The following is a 22,942-nucleotide window of genomic DNA, read 5'->3' as shown; positions in this document are numbered from 1 at the left end:
CAAAGGAGAGACCATTGTTTCCTGCATGTTGTTTTAATGACAGATTTGTGATCGGTGTAGGGAACTTTCATTTGTCTGGAAGATCCAGAGTCGGGATGGTTTGCAGCAGCATCCGCATGTTCATTGCCTCAGATGCCAACATGACCAGGGATCCAGCAGAAGGTAACCTTCTGATTGACTGTTTGATAGTGAAATAACTTAGATTGGATCTCTTTAAGAATGGGGTGAGAGGGACAAAAAGTAGATTGAATGGCAGTGATTGCGCTTAAGGAGTCTGAATATATCAAGGATTCCTTGATATGGTACTTGTTTATACTATCTAGAGCCAGTTTTATTGCGAATAATTCTGCAGTATAGATACTGCATTCAGTGGAAAGAGAAACAGCTACTGAGAAGTTGGAAGAAACTGCGGCAGCACCTACGGCTGTATCTGTTTTGGAGCCATCAGTATAGATGTGTACTTTTGCTGAGTTTTCCAAGGAATGCGATTTATGGAGCTGTTGAAAATTTGTATTAGCCAGGGATGTCTTCCCCCATCTTAAAAAGAAATTGTCACAGAGAGGTACACATTCAGTCCAGGGAGATTCAGGAGTACCAAGGTCTTGGAAGACATTCTGAAAATTAATGTTCCAACTGATCATGAGCTCTTGCAGTCGAAGCCCTGCTGGGCGATTCTCATTAGGTTTATTTTGATACAGCATGGTGTATTTAGGGTAGAACAAGTGCTGCCAGCTAGGATGTGATGGAATACTCTTAATCTTTAGTGCATAGTTACATAATAAGGCTTTTCTCCTTAGGTGCAGTGGAGGTTCATTTGCCTCAATATACAGGCTGTGAATCGGAGATGTTCTAAAGGCTCCCACAGCTATCCTAAGGGCACTATGCTGTATGGTGTTCAGACGTAATAGGGAACTGTTCCTAGCAGAGTCATAGACAGGTGATCCATAATCTAAGCGTAATCTTATTAAAGCTCTATAGAGATGAAGAAGAGAGCTTCTGTCAGCACCCCAGGACATGGCGGAAACGGCTCTTAGGACGTTCAGTTTTTTAAGACACGTGGTTTGAAGGTAAGATATATGGAAAGCAAAATTAAGTTTATTGTCTAAATGTAGCCCCAACAGACGAAAATTGTTAGTGACAGATATCAGGCTTTTTTTTAAGAATATTTCTGGATCCGGGTGGAGTTTTCGTTTTTTACAAAAGTGAATTGCAGTGGATTTTTTTTTCGGCTAAAGAATAACCATTCTGCAGTGCCCATGATTCTATTTTAGCTGGAAATTTGAATGTCTTTCAATGTTGTTCATAGTTTGGGATTGACAGGAGATAATGAGGTCATTGGCAAACATGTACGATTCTACTGTATTTGGTACTTCCCATGTCATGTTTGTAATTCTTACTGCAAATAATGTTGGACTTAGAATAGAACCCTGCGGTATGCCCTCCTCTTGTTCAAATGATTTGGATAAATTGTTCATATACCTTACCTGAAACGTTCTGTTGCATAGAAAATTTTGTATGAATTGAGGTAACTGACCTCGCAAGCCGAAAGAATGGAGATCTTTTAGTACACCATATTGCCGGGTCATATCGAAGGCTTTCTCAATATCGAGATTAATCATGACTAGATGTTCTCTCCTTATAAAGGCATTTCGGATGTTTGCCTCTGCTTTTATCATCACATCTAGCGTGGACCGGTTCTTTCAAAAACCATACTGGCTGCTGTTTAGTAAGTTGTTTGCTTCAAGGAACCACGTTAGCTGCCTGTGAACCATTTTGTTAGTGACAGATATCAGGCTTTTTTTTAAGAATATTTCTGGATCCGGGTGGAGTTTTCGTTTTTTACAAAAGTGAATTGCAGTGGATTTTTTTTTCGGCTAAAGAATAACCATTCTGCAGTGCCCATGATTCTATTTTAGCTGGAAATTTGAATGTCTTTCAATGTTGTTCATAGTTTGGGATTGACAGGAGATAATGAGGTCATTGGCAAACATGTACGATTCTACTGTATTTGGTACTTCCCATGTCATGTTTGTAATTCTTACTGCAAATAATGTTGGACTTAGAATAGAACCCTGCGGTATGCCCTCCTCTTGTTCAAATGATTTGGATAAATTGTTCATATACCTTACCTGAAACGTTCTGTTGCATAGAAAATTTTGTATGAATTGAGGTAACTGACCTCGCAAGCCGAAAGAATGGAGATCTTTTAGTACACCATATTGCCGGGTCATATCGAAGGCTTTCTCAATATCGAGATTAATCATGACTAGATGTTCTCTCCTTATAAAGGCATTTCGGATGTTTGCCTCTGCTTTTATCATCACATCTAGCGTGGACCGGTTCTTTCAAAAACCATACTGGCTGCTGTTTAGTAAGTTGTTTGCTTCAAGGAACCACGTTAGCTGCCTGTGAACCATTTTTTCAAGGACTTTTCCTAGACAACTAGTCAGTGAAATTGGCCTGTAGTTATGCGGAAAGGTACGATCCTTTCCTAGCTTCGGGAAGGGTAGAACAATTGAGTGATGCCAGGAGAGTGGGTAGGTATTTTCTAAGAAAATACGGTTGTAATATTTTAACAATGTTCTTTTTGCTCTGTTGTCAAGTTGCTTTAACATTATATAATAGACCCCATCTGGCCCAGCGGCACTATTGGGTGTTTTATTGAGTGCCCCTAGTAATTCTGCTAATGTGAATGGATGGTTGTATGGATGTGAAACTGCCGTAGAAAAATTAATCTTACGCTTTTCTGCAGATTCTTTAATTCTTTGAAAGTTTGGGTTAAAGGTGGATATTGCTGATATGCTGGCAAATGATTCCGCTAAGGCATTTGCTATTTCTGATGGTGATGACAACTCCTTTCCTTCCCAATTTAGTATTGTAGTTGGAGACTGGACATATTTGCCATTGAGCGATTGAATTTTCCTCCAAATGATTCTACTATCTGTGTCCTTATTTATACTTGAAGAGAAGCTGATCCAGGCTTCTTTCTTTGCATTTCTTCTTATTTTGCGGAACTTGGCTCTCAGTCTTTTGAAGTTAATTAGGTTACTAGTTGTGGGGAATTTACAAAATAAATTCCAAGATCTGTTTTTTTCCCGTTTCGCATGCGTACAATCTTGGTTCCACCAGTAGTTACTGTGCTTCTGTTTCCCCGGTAAAGATTTTGGTATTGCAATGGTGGCAGCTAGTAATATCTGAGTAGTAATGTGTTCCGTGACATTTTCTATGGTCTGAGATTGTATTATTTTATCATCTAACGGAACATGAGGCATATTCACTCCAGTGTGCCCTACGGAATTTCCAAATGGAGCGACGTGGAGAAGGGGAGTTTGTTCGTGTTTGGAGTTTGCAGAGAATTGGTAGGTGATCACTGTTCAGTGGATTGTCAAGAACAGACCACTCCATAATAGTATATAAGGAGGGAGAACAGATTGAGAGATCTATTGAACTCATGGATCCAGTCAAAAAATGAATGTAGGTTGGCTCGCCAGTATTTAAAATGGTGAGTTGATAAGTATCAAGAAAGGATTCTATTAGCTTACCTCTCTTGTCAATTGTTGGAGATCCCCAAAGTGAATGATGTGCATTGAAGTCTCCGAGCAAACAGAACGGAGATGGTAGCTGGTCTATTAGATTTTCTAGGTCGTCTGAAGTGAATAAGAAATTAGGAGGGATATATATTGATGCTATTGTAAGAGTGATGCCAATTACAATACGCACTGCCACTGCTTCAAAAGGGGTCTGAAGAGCAATATGTTTCGATGGAACGTTGTTTCTAACAAGAATTGCCACTCCTCCACAGGCTGGCGAGTCTATTCTCCTATCTCGTCTGAAGATGGTGTAATTTTTAATGGTGGGACACACTCGTGCATTTAAGTAGGTTTCCTGTAGGGATATGCATGCTAGATCATACCGGTTGATGAGGTCATATAAATCGTCTTTTGTATTGCGAAAGCCTCTACAATTCCATTGGAGGAATCTTTCCATTAAGTGGTTTTGTTGTTTATTTTTGTTTCTGGCTGCTTTTTAGTTGAAAGTTGCTTGCCTCGATCTGATTTCGCTTTCTCTTTCTTTGGAAAGTAGGGACGTGTGGCGTCCATCTCATCAGTCGCATGAAGTTCTAATATGCCATCATCTGTTTCACTGCGTTGGTCAACATCCATGCCCGTTGAAACTGTTGGGTTCAGTACTTTAGTTTCTGCCACTTTTGGTTTTGCTGTTTGAGGCACGTCGGTTGGAATGGTAAGTGGTGTGTTACTGGCTTGTTCAATTTTTTGTTGAGATGGACACTGTTTGGAAGCAGAGAGCAAAGAACGTGCCCAATCAGCGATGGATAGATTTGGAGGAACTGTAACATCTGTTTGAATACCTACTGACTGAAACTGTTTAGCAGCAGTGGCATATGTACGCTTTGGTTCTGTTTTGAGTATTTCTCTTCTTGCCTCTGAGTATGTGACTTTATTCTCGACTTTATATTTTTGGATTTTTTTCCCTTGTTTCCATAATTCACATATTTTCGAAAAAGTCGGGTGATTACCTTTACAGTTTGGGCATTGAGAAGTAGCAGTGCATTCAGATTGATTATGATCATTTGATCCACAATTTGGACATATTGCCTCACCTCTACATGCAGTTTGGGAGTGTCCGTATGTTTGGCACTTATAGCACCTGACTGGATTCGGGATATAAGGACGCACGCGGCAATGAAGATAGCCAGCTTTAACAGATGTTGGTAGGATAGGAGAACTAAAAGTGAGGATTATACTCCTTGTCGGAACAAGGATACCATCTTTCCGAGTCAGAATTCTCCTTGCTTGGATTACTTTTTGTTCTCGAAGTTCTTGGACTATTTCCTCTTCTGATACATTTAATAGGTCCCATTCTGCAATTACCCCCCTTCGAGGAGTTTAGGGTGGCATGGGGAGTGACCTTTATTGATTGTCCACCAAAGGTAGTCAGCTTTAATAATTTTGCAGAATGTTGAGATTTACTAGTCTCTACAAGAATATCCCCGGACTGAAGTCGCCTTACCGTTTTCGGTGAACCTGCAGCACACTCAATACATTTTTGTATAAGGAATGGCGATAACTTACTCAGAGGCTGCTCTGAGAGAGAGTGTAGTATGAGGAATGATGGTATCTCCTCTTGAGGGGTTGTTCTCAGCCTCTTGGGTTGAGAGAAGTCATTATCATTGTCATTTATGTTGTCTCGTCTTGAGCTCAATGGCTCTAAAGGTGGATACATATTTTTATCCATCTTTGCTCCTTTCAGCCCTGGGAGAGTGGATTTCTTCTCTCAGGTTACCGGCCCCGCCGCGGGGAGGCAGGAGCAGTGCCGCTAGAGTGACCAAGCGGTATAAAACTTAGTACGTTAATTTAAGGAAAAAAGAAGAAAGATGTTTTTCCTTTCTTAAACTTGCTTACGATTTGTAAGACTAAGTTGCGTAATAATAGAAAAGTAAGAAAACTTTTATAACTGAAAGAAAACTATATCTTTGAGAAAACGCTTTAGAAATCACTCAGGAAATTGCTTGATCACTATAATGCTTGGCACCCGGGGCCTACAAATAAAATAAAAATAAAATAAGGTAAAATAAAAAATGGTAAAGCTATCATCAGATATGGGGGGGATCTGATGATAGCTGGGGGTAATTTAGATAAAAGTGGAATACAGGTAAGGCAAATATGCAGAATCTGATGTCTGCTGAAGCAAATACTGATACAGGGTCAGATATTTCACCAGGAGACTACACCTGACCATGTGTCAGAAACTGGGTTTCTATACTTGTCCATAGTAGTAGAGGAAAGGTGAAAGGCAAAAAAAAAAAAAAAAAAAAAAATTAGCACATTCTTATACAGGAACACAGTGTCAATTATTAAGGTAAAAATGAGGATCAAGTTAAAATAAAATATAGTTAAATGTTTTCAGAAAAGGTATTCTTTCATAAAAATATGTAGTTTTGTGTAGGATTTAAATGTTGGAATTCTGTGGAAATTAGAATTAAATAATTTGGAACAAGCACATTGGGGGAGGATAGGGAAGGGAAAAAGCAGTAGTTAAGTAAATAAAGAAGAAAATAGCGATAGTAGGAGGCACCCTCGTATACACTAATAGTTTTATGAATGGGAGAAAGGTAGAAATAGATAGTACACAGATAAAAAGCAAAGAAAAATTTATTAAATCACACTGAGCTACCTGGGGTTGTGAAATCCAACCTTATAGTAAGGGCTCTGGCTTTGTCAGTATAAAAGGGAACTAAATACCAAATGCATGTATTGCAAGGAAAAAGCAGGCACAAAAAAATATGTAAGTCGAGACATGCCAAGAAACTAACTGAAAATGAAACTGAAAATATAATAAGAAAGTGAACAATACGTTAGCATTAGCAAAGGCACATGATGCAAGAAAGCAAGCTTATATAGCATCAGCCAAAAAAAAAAAAAAAAAAAAAAAAAACACTAATTTCACCCATCAACTCACTCCAAATGTTTGTCTAGTTCTGCCTTGAATCTATTTAAGCTATCAACTTCTACAATGACAGATGGAAGTTGTTCCAGCAATCAACCACCCACTGGCTAAAGGCAAACTTCTGCACATCTATCCTACAACTGTCTTATTATTATTAGCTACATGGTGCAACTTGAGGCTTATGCCACATCAGCCAAAAAAAAAAAAAACGAGTTACCCTGAGAGAGAGAGAGAGAGAGAGAGAGAGAGTCAAAACTAGAAGGGGATCACCAAGAAATAGAAGAATGATTCCTCAATTTGAACTTATGCCCTCTCAGGTGATTATTCTGAGAAAGAATCCCATCAGCACTGAGCATGTTCAAACCATTCAAGGCTTTATTATACACCTCAATCAGATCACATTGCAAGTGCCTAGTCTCCAGACACTATACTTTGCAAATCGTAAGCCTTTCTTCGTAAGAGTAACCTTTTGTTCCATTCACTAATCTTGCTGCCCTTCTCTGTACTCATTCCAACACCTCTGCATCCTTTTTAAAATGAGGCCTCCAGACCTGTATACAGTACTCAAGGTGTGGCCTGACAATTGCCTTATACAAGGGGGATAATCACCTCCTTATTCCCGCTGGAAAAATTCCTGTATATCATTGACAAGACATCATGAGCTACTCTAGCAGACTGTCTGCACTGCTCAGAAAACTTCATATCTGCCTGCACAATTACCCCCAGGTCCTTTTTATTCTCTACCACTGTCAGTGTGGTGCCACAGAGTTGATACGTTTCTCTGGGATTATTGCTTCCCATATGCAGTACTTTACATTTGTCAGTGTTAAACTTCAGTTGCCACCTTTCAGCCCATCTGCTCAACTTTTCTAGATCCTGTTGCAGCAGCGTACCTGTCATTAGTGTCATTAACAATCCTGCCGACCTTTGGATCGTCTTCAAACTTGGACATCAAGCCTGATATACTATCATCAATATCATTAATGAAAACAGAAAACAACAATGGACCCAACACTGAACCCTGGTGGATTATACTAATAACATTAGTTCACGAAAAGCAGTGTCCATTGATTATCACTCTGTCTTCTCCCACTCAACCATCCCTTTATCCATAGCTGAAATTTGCCTCCGATGCCACACTGCTCCAATTTGTGCAGTCTTCTATGTGCAACTCAGACCCCTCATTTCCCTAGACCACACTTTGAATCCTAAAAATTACCTGTTCTTTGTGGCTGATCTGGTACATCCCTTAGGGAAACATGACATAAAATAGGAAACAAGAGGGGGAAAATATAGCATCATGAATTTTTTTTCCACTTGTCAATGGTCCACGGACAACACCTGGATGCAAATATTAGATGTGGTTGGCAATGGGTGGCCAAAAAAAGTATGAGTACCTTGACTGGGCATCTACTCTGAAGGCCCCTTTAGAGGACAGTTTATTGGATCACGGTCTTGGAAATACTGTTGTTATTCCCTGGTTAAATCTGCTCCGCTGTTTTTTGTGGGTCAGCTTGCACAAGGCAGAACAGCCTGCAATATGACTATCAATAAGGCATGAGCACTCGCCACTGAATCAGCAACTACTGTCCAATCTTGGAACACCATAACTACACACTCCGTGAAGAGGCGATAGATTCAGTGTCTTTAACACTCTCGCCCTTTAACCGGTACCTGACCATTTTTTGAAGTCTGTCAGATCATGCCCCTTTCCCATATTGAATGAGTACTTTGTACAGACCGCACACCACAAATCTGCAGTATCACATGTACCAGTTCCCACTGAAACATGTGATGCAAGATGAGGAGGAATGTCCAATTGCTAAAACATGGGGGAGGCTATAATATTTTGACTGGACATTTTTCTTTTTTTTTTTTTTTAATTTATTGCTTTAAGTAGTCCCTGCCAACCTTTGGCAACCCTACCACTCATAAAATCATTGAAATAAAAAACAATTAAAAGGAGAAGACAGTTTCTGATTAGGAAACCCATTATCCACAATTACTGAATCCAATTAAGTACCCAAGTAGCTTCTTGGATACAGTCTGTATTATAGCTCATGGAGATACCGTACACAATGGTTTATTCAGTCACACAGCAAAATCCATACAGCACTCATACTGTGATATACTATAAACAAAGTTAAAACTACAATTTTCTCTACGTAAAGAGCCATATTCACATCCATAACACAAACATCCGCTACTCTAGAACTCGGGTAGTACTATGAACTGCCAAACAATCCGTTGCAAAACACCATGTCCTGTCCTACAGTACCATGAGCTGATAGCAACAAAACAGCACAACAAGCAACTAAAAAAGTCCAACAAAACAGTGTATGGCAACACCATTAACTCCCAACAAAGAACAGCACCAGCATCATGAACTTGCAACTATGAAAAAGTTAGCAGTTATTGTATTAGGCTGTTTTTAAACTCCATATGTAATACAATACCATGTCTAGTCCCACACAATACAAACCTCTGTCCACTTCTGTGCATCCTCTTCTGTTTATAGGATTACAATATGCTTTCTGATAAAATATTAGTAAATTTCAGCAAGGCAAAATGGAACCAACTGAACTTTCCAGATCTTGAGCCATGGTGGCTTCTGACTACAGAACCACGGAGTACAAAGAACAGAGCCAAGATTCACTACAGTCAAAACCACAATTTCCTCAAGAACAAATCAGTCCCAGAATTTGTTATAAAACATGCAAACTCTCCTCAATCTGGAGCTTTAATATGGGGGGGGGGAACAAGCCTTACAATCATCAATGCATCTGATTTCTTGCCAAAATCCAACTGTCCAGCTCTATTCTAAATAATTGCAAAAAATTTCATGATTTGGAATTATGGACAGTGTATAATTAGTAAACTGATAAAAAAAAAAAAAAAAAAAGCTCTTTCATATGCATAGTGCTTAGACCAAGCCCATTTCTTTTCTGTACATTAGCCACATCCCAGCCATTCCTCCAATCAGCATGTGGCAACAAACATAATATTCAGTGCTTCACTACTAGATATATGGACAGCCTATGCAATATGTGCGAAAAAAAAAAAAATAATAATAATAAATAAATAATAATTCCTGAATTTCTATTTGTCTGATTTTAATAAAATTTGGGATTTTATTAAAATCAGACAAACCAGACAGAAGAGCAAAATATGATACTTCATTAAATTCCTCCACTGGGAGTACAGCTGTTTGATTTTGGTGGAGATACACACAGTGAAGAAAATGGACTCTTTATGCATTATATACAAATGTACCTAAAAATTATTTCTGTACCATCTGGTATAGAATCATTTTAGGTGTGTTCTAATCAAAATATACTAAATGTGCAAAGCGTAAGAAATTTAATGTTGCTTAATAGAATATTATCTGAATTATTGTGTAATTTTATTTATAATTAAAGTAATAGATTAAAAGAAAATAACATTCTTAGCTTACCAATGACAAGAACAAGTAAATTCCATTCTTCAAAAGGACCAATACACAACAATTATGCAGCAAGCTCCACTGTTCAATCCATTTTCACTCTTGAAATACGTCCTATGAAAATGACAATAGTAACTATTCTTTGATTTATTATAAAATTCCATTCTATTTAACTTAGTAAATAAAGGATACAACTATGGTAATTATTTATTTCCTTTAAATATTCCTAAGCATACGTTAGAAAATATATTTTGAAAACTGTAAGCATTTTTTTCAGCTTTCATAGCTTGGACTTATGCTTAAATTATCAGTCAACCAAAATTGCCAAAAATCTTAATCCAGACGGCAACATACAAAACAGTGAGCCTTTTTATCAAAGCCTCAAGACACCATAATAGCTGTTTTCAGACTTACTGGTTTCTAATCATATGACAAATGGCCTCCATTAGTAAACTCATGCCAAATAACACATTAACCTTAAGTGAGCAGCCAAGGTATATGGAAGAATAACTTTCAATTAAATATATCTTCAATTCCAACACTGAGCCCCACATTTGTCCAAAACTGCAAAGTGGTAAAGGTTGCAAGATTAGATTTTCAAGAAGGCACTGAAATAATTAGAAACTGTATGCATTTCAGCATACAATTTTCCAATTTCTCTAGTCCCTCCAGTAAAAGAAACCAAAAAATTGGTCTCTGACAACTGAAGGACCAAATGACATATTTTGGGAATAAGCTCATATGAGAAATAACACTATTATTTACAGTTGACATAAATTACTATTGTTTTAATCTAAAACAATATTAGTAATTTGGAAGTCTGGTGTGAGATCCTAACAGAATTCAAAGGAATGGACCCCACAAAGACCTACGTAATACCGAAGAAGGGACCCAATAGAATCCTATGGTTAGTCACAGACCACATCAATCGACGATTAATAATACCACATTAACTTGTCAACAATAGTGCAACACTGGAGACCATCCACACAACTGTATACTGTGCTGCCATTGCAACCATATCAGGATCATGGAAGAGAAATGAGAGACCAGCAGCAGAAGTAATGAAAAACAAGGAACCGGCAGTTTGGTAAAGAACACTTCGGCAGAAGACATAGGAATTAGGAGTCAATACAGGCCAACTGGCCCAATACCAACAGGGTAATAGGAGTAAGAAATTGATTTGAAAATTGAAGATCCTCGTGAGAGACAGTGTCCACAGCAAATACAAAACCAAAAATCAGAGAATAGGAAAATATTTAGACACACCAAAGCAGAACTTCTTTGCACTCAGAAAGAGATTACTTCGATACAAAGAGGGCTTCCAGAGGAAAATAAACAAGCAAATCTTTGATGAAATCCAAAGAGCCTTCTAGAGGGGTATCACACAAGAAGGGAAAGGCAATGGACCACCCAAGCAGAAGACAATCAACGAGTTCTGCAGGCAATGTATGGAGCATTGAAACAAGACAACAGCCAAGCCCCTCAGATAAAACTAGAACGGAAGAAAACCAAGGATGTACAAGAGATGAGTGGGAGAAAGAATAACAATCAATCAAGAACTCCCACAACTGGCAAACCACAGGAATATATAATGTTCACAGCTACAGATACAGGAAGCTCACTTGCACAGCAGTTCATCCAAATGATAAGGCACCCAGAGACAATCCAAGAGTTTCTGATTCATGGAATCACATATCTAAGGGCCAAAAAACAAGACAAGAAACCTGGCAACATACAGGTCAACCACCTAGCTCTCAAACATATACAAATCCTCATCAGCTGCATAACCAAGAAAACATCAGACCACTTGAAGAGCCATAAAAGCCGAAAGGATACAAGCGGATGAACAAAAGATGCCAGGAGCAATTAACCGTAGATGATGCAGTTATAGAGCAAGCCTACAAGAAGTGCTGCAAACTGTATATGGCCTACAATGATTACCACAAGGCCATTGACACCGTACCTCATAGCTGGCTAATAGAGAAACTGAAGATCTACAAAGTCAATGCGACAGTAGGATTAATGGATTCCAGGAAAGATTTTGATATTATTGCACATGAAAGACTACTGTACAAATTGGAGCACTATGGCATTAAGGGCAAGTTGCTGCAATGGATAAAAGGATGGTTGTGTAGGAGAAGACAGAGGGGTAATCAGTGAACACTGTTCTTCATGGATTAATGTTCTTAGTGGCGTCCCCAAGGGTTCATTGTTGAGCCCACTGTTATTTTGCATGTTTATGAATGATACTGATGAAGGTATCAGGTTTAATGTTAAAGTTTGCAGATGATGCAAAAGTTTGGCAGGGTTGTTAATGACAGTATCCTACTGCAACAGGATCTAAAAAAGTTGGGCAGATGGGCTGAGAAGTAACAAGTGAAGTTTAACATCGGCAAATGCAAAGTACTGAATATGGGCAGCAGTAACCACAGAGAAATGTACCAACTGTGCAGTGTTACACTCAGGGTAGTGGAGAATGAAAGAGACCTGGGGGTAACTGAGCAGTCACATATGAAGTTTTCTGAGAAGTGCAGACAAGCTGCAAGAGGCTTGTCTGCACTGCTCATGGGGGTGTTGTCAATGATAGACAGGAATTTTTCTAGCAGGGATAAGGAGGTGATTGTCCCCTTGTATAAGGCTTGTACTATGTCCAGGTCTGGAAACCTCCTTTCCAGAAGGATGTAGAGTTACTAAAATGAGTACAGATAACAGCAACAAGACTGGTGAGGGAAGCAAAGAGGTGTTCTTATGAAGAAACATTTAAGTTCTGCAAATTGCAGTGTTTGGAGACTAGGCACCTTCGAGGTGACTTGATTGAGGTGTATAAGGCCTTGAATGGATTGAGCAAGCACAATGTTGACGGGATTCTTCCGCTTCCTCAGATTACAACCTGAGGAGGCATAAACTGAAATTGAGGGAAGACAGTTGTCAAATAGATGTGCAGAAATTTGCCTTTAGCCAACGGGAAGTTGAGAGCTTAAATAAATTCAAGGAAGAAGTGGACAAAATTTGGAACAAATTAATGAGTGAAATAGTAAGGAGTTTTTTTTTTGGCTGATGCTGTATAAGCTACATTGCATAATATGCCTCTACTAATGCTAAAGGAGCAATTAACCACAGATGACAAAGTTATAAAGCAAGTGTACAAGAAGAGCTGCAACCTGTACAAGACCTACATCGATTACCACAAGGCCTTTGACTCCATACCTCATAGCTGGCTAATAGAAAAAACTGAAGATCTACTAAGTTGACGAGGCTAGTGGGAGCCGGTTGTGTTCACAAGCCACTAAGTCAACTTTCTTATTTATTGATCTGAGTAACCTTTGATTTAAATTTATTAGAATAGCATTTTGTGATTTTCTGATTAATTTGGTGCATTTATTCAATACTTGGCCTTGTAATTGCATAGAAAACCACAGTTGATTCTGCCAATATTATATTGACAGTAGCATACAAATCCGCCACCACTGTTTTTTGTATCGGTATAGAAATAGAGGAAGTTTCTATGTAACTTGTAACAGTGTTAAACAGTGTCAGCAGAGGATTATAAACTATAAATTATAGCACTGCTTATGTGTTCTAATAATTTAACTTGTCACATAGACATAATGTACAACAATAATAATATTAGTAGAGCTTTTAGAATCGGTGATTTGGCATAGATAGCTAGCGTGAGAGCCTGAAACACGTGGGTGACAATAGATAGTTATATTTATTATCTATTATAAATACTTCAATTTTATAAATGTAACACTTTAACTTAATACATATAACCACTTAGATTTTAGAAACATAATGTTATAACTTAGTACATATAATTTAAACTTGATAGGAGACACAAAATTAATACAGGAGCTCCCTGACTTGCGTAATACTCGACTTTATACAGGTTTTTGCTGGCTGGTGCAAACTTTAAAAAATCGTGGAAACGTATTTTGCATCCCATAGAAATAAATGGAGGTATCGTGAAAATATCATAATGTGAACCCAGTAACACATCAGATTTTTTTTTTTTTTTTTTTGTAATTCATTCCAAGTCCTTGAAAGCTGAAAATTTCACTATTAAATAAAAAAAAATAATAATAATAAAAAAAGGTAAACTGCAGCCATTATCAACCCGCTGCAGGATAGAAATCTCCTCAATGATTCATGCTGAAGGAAATAGACCACAATCTGCCACGCTGGTCCAGTGCGGGTTGGCAGATTAACCGTATTCAGCAGTCATGGGCCTTGAACCCCAGTCTACTCAAAGACCATGTGCTACTGCATTCCCACTCAGTTACGGATTACTAAGTTATTCATCTATTTAAAATGACATATTTAGAATGGAAATTGCACTACCCTTTCATCGTTATCATATATTCCCGTTATAAGAATCAATTTTGAATGCCTTTGTGATATTTTTCTAAAGCATGTTTCTGGAGGTCATGACCATAAAACAATTTGCACTTTCCGATTTATTGGGCTTTTCTGTTAGTGTATCTAATTATAAATGGGTAGTGAACTCTATCTTATTGCATTTGCGATAATACTGATAACTGCGATTGTGTGGATTTTTAAGCTATTACTGTGAAATGTGTTCCCCTTCACTGAAATCATCAATCATATAAAATACAAATTTTCAGACACTTCTCTTCATTCCTATTTACGTATTACAATAATGAAGAGAAAGCGAACAATGAAAAGTGCAAGTGGTGGTAGTACCAGGAAATGAAACAAAATTAATTTAGAAATGAAGATGAAAATGATTAAGAAGTATGAAGGACAAAGTTTGTCATCTACTGCATGAATTAGGTCTCGCTGCTTCAACAGTGAATACTATTTTAAAGGCCAGTGTGCGTATAAAAGAACATGTCAAAGGATCAATGCACTTAAGATCAACAGTGATCACAAAACAGTTTTCAGGTTCTATATCGAAGATGGAACAGCTGTTAATTATATGGATGGAAAATCAGATTCAGAAGCGAGCACTCCTGAGTCTAATGACCATTCAAGCAAAAGCAACAAGTATTTATTAAGATATTAAGGATAAATATGGCAAGCCCCAACCCAAGTTCATGGCAAGCAATGGGCGATTTAATAGGTTCGAGCATCACACTGGTATTCACAACGTTAAAGTATGCGGTGAAGTTCCCAGTGCCGATTCTTCAGCTGCAGTGTATTGTGTTGGAAAAAATTGATGAAGGTGGCTATTCAGCGCATCAAATTTTTAATGCTGATGAGACTACTCTGTATTGCAAAAAAATGCCGGATCGAATATACATTGCCAAAGAGGAAAATACAATGCCAGGTTTCAAGGTGTCAAAAGATAGGGCCACGCTCTTGCTTGGGGCTAATGCAATGGGATATTACAGATTAAAACCACTGCTTGGGTACCATTGTGGAAATCCTTGTGCATTTAAGGGCAACAGAGAGAATGGATAACAATCTCTCTTTGAGGATAAGTTTAAATGCTGCTTCATTCCTAAGGTTGAAAAATATTGTAAAGACAACAATGTTCCTTTCAAGATTTTGCTCTATTAGATAATGTTCCTGGACATCCTATGCATCTAGATGATTTCAATTGGAACGTGAGAGTCACATTTCTACTGCCAAACATGACTTCTCTCATCCAACCTATGGATCGGGGTATTATTTTGAATTTAAAAACATACTATTTACGCACATTTGCTCAGGCATTGTCTGCAGCAGACAATGAGAAAAATTTTACATTAAGAGACTTGGAAATCTTACAATATTTACCATGCCATCTTAAACATTAATAAGGCCTGGGCAAAAATTACTAAAAGATGTTTAAATGACACATGGAAGAAAATATGCACATGGCATGTAAAAGGCTTTGAACGATTTGAAAAAGATGTAAAGCCCTCAAGGGTTCCCCAGATGTGAGCCACTAGGGGCTTTACTTATGTAAACTCTAGAAGGAAGGGAATGAATCAGATTGGTCCATTTGATATTGATGGTTCAACTGTTGATGATCCTGCTCAGGTACCTAATAAACTGAATGAGTATTTTGCATCTACATTTACACATGAGGAGTTATTCAAGGAGGGGAATACCAGAGGTGTATTAAACTATGGTAGTGAGTTAAATGATTTTCTAATAACAGATCAAAGTGGAGGGAAAATTGAAGAAAAACATAAAAAAGGCAGGGTGGATGGGAACTATCCAGTTATATTAAAAGCAGCAGCAAAGGAAGTAAGTAAATCCTTAGCCATAATCGTGAGAGCTTCCTTGGACTCAGGGGAGGTACCCATGGACTGGAGATGTGCAAATGTGACCCCAATTCTCAAAGGAGGATCAAAGGCTGACACAAGTAATTACAGACCTGTTTGTTTAACTTCTGTTCCAGGGAAATTAATAGAGGCACTGGTTAAAGAAGCACTGCAGGATCATCTAGACAACACTTCGGTTATAGTTCAGACACAGCATGGGTTTGTTAAGGGGAAGCCTTGTCTGACCAATTTAATTGGATACCACGATATGGTCACAAAGGAACTGAATACAAAAAATTATTTTGATATCATATACTTGGATCTTAGGAAAGCTTTTGATACTGTTGCACATGGAAGACTACTGTACAAACTGGAGCAGTATGGCATTAAGGGCAAAATTCTGCTATGGATAAAGGGATGGTTGAGTGGGAGAAGACAGAGTGGTAATCAATGGACACTGCTCTTCGTGGACTAATGTTATTAGTTGAGTCCCCCAAGGTTGAGTGTTGGGTTTATTGTTGTTTTCTGTATTTATTAATTATATTGATGAAGGTATATCAAGCTTAATGTGTATAAGTTTGCAGTTAATCAGACAACATGCATAAGAGAGCATACAATTTAATTAATATTAATTTTATTATACAGCTTTATTATGCAACAATTTATTCAAATTAAGTTTAAAAACATTTGAGGAGGAATTAGGAAAATTATTACAGGGAATAGACAGGTGATGAGAAGAATTTTGTTTATTTTTATTTTATTTTTTTGGCTGATAATTATTAAGCTTTCTTCCTTGTATCGTCTCAATACTAATAGTGTCACTACTGTAATTAAATCCACTTTATAAATGAAGTGATAACAATTTATCAATATCAGGCACCTTTGGCAAAAACACACAGATAAATAAACAAAAATCACTTCACCTTATGGCCTCCAATTGCTTCTGTCACAAAGTGGTCTTATGGCTTTGTAATAACTAGGTGGCTGTATTGTGCTACTTATATGGTTAATAATTTTTGGAGGTAAAGTTAAGTGTTTTTCAACTTGCACCTTAGATACAATGATTTATACAAAGTTTCATGGGAAACAACTTTTTCTCAGTTGAAAATCATCAACATGCTTTGAGATAGCAGACTAAGCAAGAACAATCTGAAGTCTTCAGGCTGATGTCAGTCAAAGACATTTTAAATACCATACTGATAAATAAATAACTGGTTCTCTAGTGAACAAAATTTCCTCATCTTCCTCATCTTAGATTTTAGATTCTATAAATTTTATTTCAACTAAGTCCAGTGTACACCATACTTTGTAACTTACACTAAGGAATAAATAAAAAGAATTTGCATGTAATGTACAAGAACATTATTCAAAAAAAAAAAAAGGATTACAGTCTTAATTGCTAGCATTCCAAGCTTCACTTAAAGTTCATTATCCTTGTTCTGACCAACCGATACCAACAGTAAATCACTTAAGTTATTAGTTATTTAATCTAAATTTAAAAAATAATAAAAAAGTAATACAACTGTCCTTCCAGTTGAATTTCATGTTTGTTATTGTGTCTTACAGAGTAACAACCATATAAAATGCATAAAAAGATATGGATATGAAAGAAATTTATACCTAAATAATTTCTGAAACAAATCATATGCTTGAAACAAGTATTTTACATTATCCTAAGTTTTAACAGGATGCTTCTAATTATCTAAACAATAATTACAAAAATGTTAGATTTCATTATAGAGGTAAGTTATCTTTAAAAATAAGTCTGTAAAATATATTGTAATATTTGAGCATATAAAACTAAATTTTTCTATTTTCCTTGTAAAGATGCCTCCTCTATCTGAATTCTGCCTTGGCATAAATAATCATCCAATGAAATCCAATCCAATCATTTAAATGACAGAAAGTAAAAGTTACTGATTGGCATGCTATATAGATAATTCACCTCTATTTAGCAGCCAGTCTGTCACAAAGCATGTGGACATTATTTCCTTGAAAAATAGGATATCATCTCTATGCAGTCATTGTGTCCCACAAAAGTTCATACAGCTCGATACTCCCAAAGAGATGCTCCCCAACCACTTGGTTAGGAAAATGCCACATTCCTGGATATGCACCTTAACACTGTAAGAGCAAATTGGCAGAAATAACCAACACACACGCTGTTGGTCTTGGGAATGTGTTCAAGCTTTCCATGGAAATTTGGGCACTCTCTGGGGCTGAAGGAAAAAAAAATTACACCTTTAGTTGGTCTAACTAGCAGACCACACTAGTAACCTCCTTCATATAGCAGTAAACATCTGAAATACAGTTCCAGTTGTGTTATCAACCTGCAGCTTTCTGTCAGTACTCAACATTGCCACTAAGGTTAGCCCTGTTTTCATTCAACATTGTTGCCAGCGGCCTGCCTGCCCAACCACCACAGGTTTTCTAGTTGCCGACTTGGAACTTTTTAAAATGTGTGAACAACTGACTGAGCTTCTCTGACTCTTCAAGGCTATATACGATTGAAACTGCCTAACTTCAAGCTTTTTGAAGGTTTTCCTGCATACACATGGTAGATGACTCTCATCAAACACTGGAATGCAAACCATTTCACTTATTGGAAGTTTGAAGTGGTGAAAGCCACAATTATTCAGCAGAGTAATCTCCTCATGAAGTATGATTGATGTCTAGTACCACATTCATATTATGATGGGAATCGCAGCAAAACCAAATCTTCCTTACATTTTGGGGTTAGAGCTATAAAACAGTTTTCAAAGGATTAAAGCTAGAGAGCTGACCAGACCGAACCGAATCTATTGGTAACTCTTTAGGATACATCTGGATCAGCTGGTGTATGACCTTGCGTGATCTCTCTCTCTACTGTAACATACACACATGCATACATGTGTGTGTTACAGTAGAGAGAGGCCGTGTTATGTCAAGGAACTGGTACCCCACCTCTACTTTTACTTGATCTACTTAAAGCATCACAGATATTCAGAACAGAACAAACTTATTTGCAAAAACATTTAAATATCCCAAAAACTTCGTCATTCATTTCACAAATACACTTGATCACAGTTTCAAACTCAGTGATGTCCATTTGACCTACAGTCTGCTAAGTCCATTTACTTTTTACTGCCAGAATACCAAATATGTTGCTTCAACTGCTGTTCATTTCAGCTTAACTATTTGCTCTACAATTAATTTTGCTTCAAAAAGGTAGAACCTGTACATATGTCCACTTTGATATCACCTATCAAAGCCTTACTAAATACAAAACTCTCCTAACTAGGCTAGGTGCATTATAGCTTAAGCTGCTCTTGTGCCAATAGCTTTTAAATAACAACAGCCTTACTAATTTGGAATCTCCCCTTTTTGATCTCTGGCTTAAAAGCTCTCTAGCCAATGCTGTCAAATTCTTGTGTTGCCTCTATTGTTCTGTTATTTGTTATTTGGTTTTTTTTAGGAGCATTAGCAACTAAGGCCATATTGCTCCAGGATATGCGGTGGTCATTCTCTGACCTTCCCGCATCCTCTGTATTTGGTGGTGACGGGCTCGAACACCGATCTAATCAAGAAGCGTGTGCTATGCACACGCTTCTTGATTAGATCTTTTCATGATTAGGCACTCCGTAGCCAGGTGGGAAGCACCTGGCTACGGAGGCGCCTCTCTATCGTTCTCTTAAATCTACTAATCACTTGGACCTCCTTAACTTCATTTCTTTGAAACTACTTTCTACAGTCCAAGTTTCCTAACAGTAAGCTCATTTTCCTTTGTGATTTTAACATTCCCAACTGAAGCTGGCTTCAGTATTCCAGTCACATGGACCTAGCTGGTTGAAATTCTAAGGCTTCAGCAATTATTAATCTCACTCAGCTTGTTCAGTTGTTAACCTAGCAGAATATCAGACAATCCTAATACATATGTAACAAACTTGATCTTTTTCTCAAATACAACCGGTCAAATTACATGGTCAGTGTTAGTGGGCCTCTAGGCACCTCAGCTCACAACTTGGTCTCTTCTCCAATGGAACGTCTGATGCCATTCCGGGTCTTCCACTGTTTGGATTAAATTGTGAAACATGATAATCTGCAAAATTTCAGAAGATTTGCTCATATCATGAGTGAACTGCTCAGATTATTCTTAGAGTAAATCTATGCACACCATCAGACATCTCTCATATTGTGGAGTTATACTTCATAACTGGGTTGCCACCCACCGATAAGTAAAGCAACAAGCTTCGAAATGGTGCCATCTGGGTAGCGGTATCCACCAAGAATAAGTAACATTAGTCTTCTCCACTGGTGAAGTGTTACTTATTTAAAGCAGTACACCTCGGAAACTCGTTGTGAAGGTGATCACAATATGAGATAAGAATAAACGATACAGTCTACTACCTGGGTAACAGAAATTGATGGAAGTGCAGTACCCATGCATACACAACCTCTTTCAATTATAAAACAGTTATTAATCAATCCAAGCTAAGAGAAGAAAACTAGTCGAAAAAACTTAGCCTGTTCAATTTTGAACAGGCTAAAAGTAGAAAACTGGCTTTTTGTATAAATAGTAGGAAAACATTCTGGTCTCTTGCTTAACCTTTTGTCCATCTATACTTTCTTCACCTCTGTTAAAACATGAATGGTTCTATTGCCACCTTAGCTTAAGTTAAAACTGACTTGACAGCATTCTACTTTTCTTATAACTCTTGTATTGACTATCTTCATAAATCACCTCCAACCATTCTTTTAGCTTTAATAAGGCATATGATACAAGAAAGCAAGCTTAAATAGTATCAGTGAAAAAAACACACACACGCGATGTTTCCAAATGTCATTTACTACCCTGCTAACCTTCACATCATTTGCAAACTTACACATTAACCCTGATATACCATCAATATCGTTGATAAACACCCAGGGTCCTGACTGGATATCATCATTCTTCTCTTTCTTGGCAATTCCTCTCCCCCTCTCTGAGTAACTCGGCAATTTTTTTGGCTGGTGCAGCATAAGTCTCAGGCTTTTCGTCCCTCCATTCATTCCAAATGCCCGTCCAGTTCAGCCTTAAATTTATTTAGGCTATTAGCTTCCACAATAAAAGATGGATGCCTGATAAACCAATCAACTACCCACTGGCTAAAGGCAAATTTACGTACATCTATTCTACAACTATCTTTCCTCAATTTGAAACTGTGTCCCTCTGGTTCTTAGTCTGAGCAAGAAGAATTCCATCAGCATTCAGCTTGCTCAACTCATTCAATGCCTTATACACCTCAATCAGATCACCTTGCAGGTGTCTACACTCCATGCACTGCAATTTGCAGAACTTAAGCCTTTCTTGGTAAGAGCACCCCCTTTGTTCCCCTCACCAAGTAGTCTTACATATGCCACAGAATCAAAAGCTTTCCCAAAATCCAAGTATATGACATCAAAATTATTGTTTGCATCCAATTCCTTTGTGACCACATCATAGTATCCAATAAAATTTGTCAAACAAGACTCGAACTTAACAAACTGATGCTGTGTCTGAAGTATAACAGCAGTCTTCTGTAAATGATCCTGCATCGCTTCCTTAACTAGGACTCCATTATTTTCCTTAAAAGAGAAGTTAAACTGACAGGTCTGTAATTACCCATGTTACCCTTTGATCCCCCCCCCACCTTGTGAATTGGGAACACATTTGCACATCTACAGTCCATGGGGACCTCCCCTAAGTCCAAGGAAGCTTTCATAATTATGGCTAAGGGTTTGCTTACTTCCTCTGCTGCCTCCTTTAATATAACTGGATAGATCCAATACACCCAGGGTGCCTACCTTATGTTTAACTTCAACAATTTCTCCTCCACTTTGCTGGAGGAGAAATTGTTGACACTTAGCAAAATCACTTAGCTCCCTGTTAGAGTTTGATAAAACCCTGGCATTCCTGTCCTTGAATAACTCCTCATTTGTGAATGTAGATGCGAAATACTCATTTAGTTCAGCAGCTATCTGAGGATGATCATCTACAGTCAAATTATTGATATCAAGTGGACCAATCTCATTCATCCCCATTCAGTTTATCAGTTACCTGAGCACAATCATCAATAGTCAAACCATCTATGTTAAGTGGACCAATATGATTCATCCCTTTCCTTCCTTTCTCGTAATCTGCCCTTGCCAGCCTAACCTCCTTTTTGACTTGATTACAGACTAGCTTATATCTGCCATAGGCTTCTCTTTCGCCTGATAATTTATATGCAACCCATGCATTTTTCTTCTCAGCCATGAGCCACATTAATTCATCTGATATCCATTTAGGCCTAATGATAGGATAGTTACACCTTAAGCAGTATTTCTTATTTGGTATGAAAAGCCTAGTACCCTCCTTAAAGGCTTCCCATTTTGAATTCACCGTTGGTAACATCATCAGTTGATCCCATTGTAAAGAATTTAAAAACTCTGTGACAACTGTAGTCATCTTTACAAAAGCAAAAACCCTTCACCTTACCCCCCCTGATGACAGTGACATCTTTAAGTAAATCCCACATCAGTACACTGTGATCACTGCCACCTAGTGGTTCCTTTATCTGCAGATTCTTTACGCATGAAGAATCACTGCTGATAATCAGATCAAGAGTATTACTCCCTCTGGTTGCCTCTCAAACATGTTGCTATAGAAAAACAGTCATCCAATAAATACACAAAAGTCTTGCTAGTGGGCGAGTGACCAATCCACAAGTTCCAGTCAATATGTGGAAAGTTAAAATCCCCCATTATAAGACATTCTGATTTACTGGTCCACTATTTCTCTACACAATTGCTCATTATACCCATCAGATTCATTAGG

At 37.8% G+C, this 22,942-nt stretch overlaps 1 protein-coding gene across 3 annotated transcripts in view; it reads right to left on the bottom strand.

Annotated features, from left to right (window-relative positions):
* LOC150079120 (docking protein 5-like) overlaps positions 1-22,942 on the bottom strand; it is a 453,516-nt gene that overhangs the window by 170,549 nt on the left and 260,025 nt on the right. For all 3 annotated transcript variants that reach the window (XM_090384139.1, XM_090384138.1, XM_090384140.1), the window contains one exon: positions 9,923-10,024. The gene's annotated coding sequence lies outside the window, so the exon portion shown is untranslated. The remainder of the gene's footprint in view (positions 1-9,922; positions 10,025-22,942) is intronic.

Source organism: Mastigoproctus giganteus, chromosome 10 (genome assembly GCF_048544385.1).
Source record: "Mastigoproctus giganteus isolate SK-2022 chromosome 10, ASM4854438v1, whole genome shotgun sequence".
NCBI lineage: Eukaryota > Metazoa > Arthropoda > Arachnida > Uropygi > Thelyphonidae > Mastigoproctus > Mastigoproctus giganteus.
The sequence above is the reverse complement of the archived record's forward strand: the minus strand, read 5'-3'. Positions and strand labels throughout refer to the sequence as shown.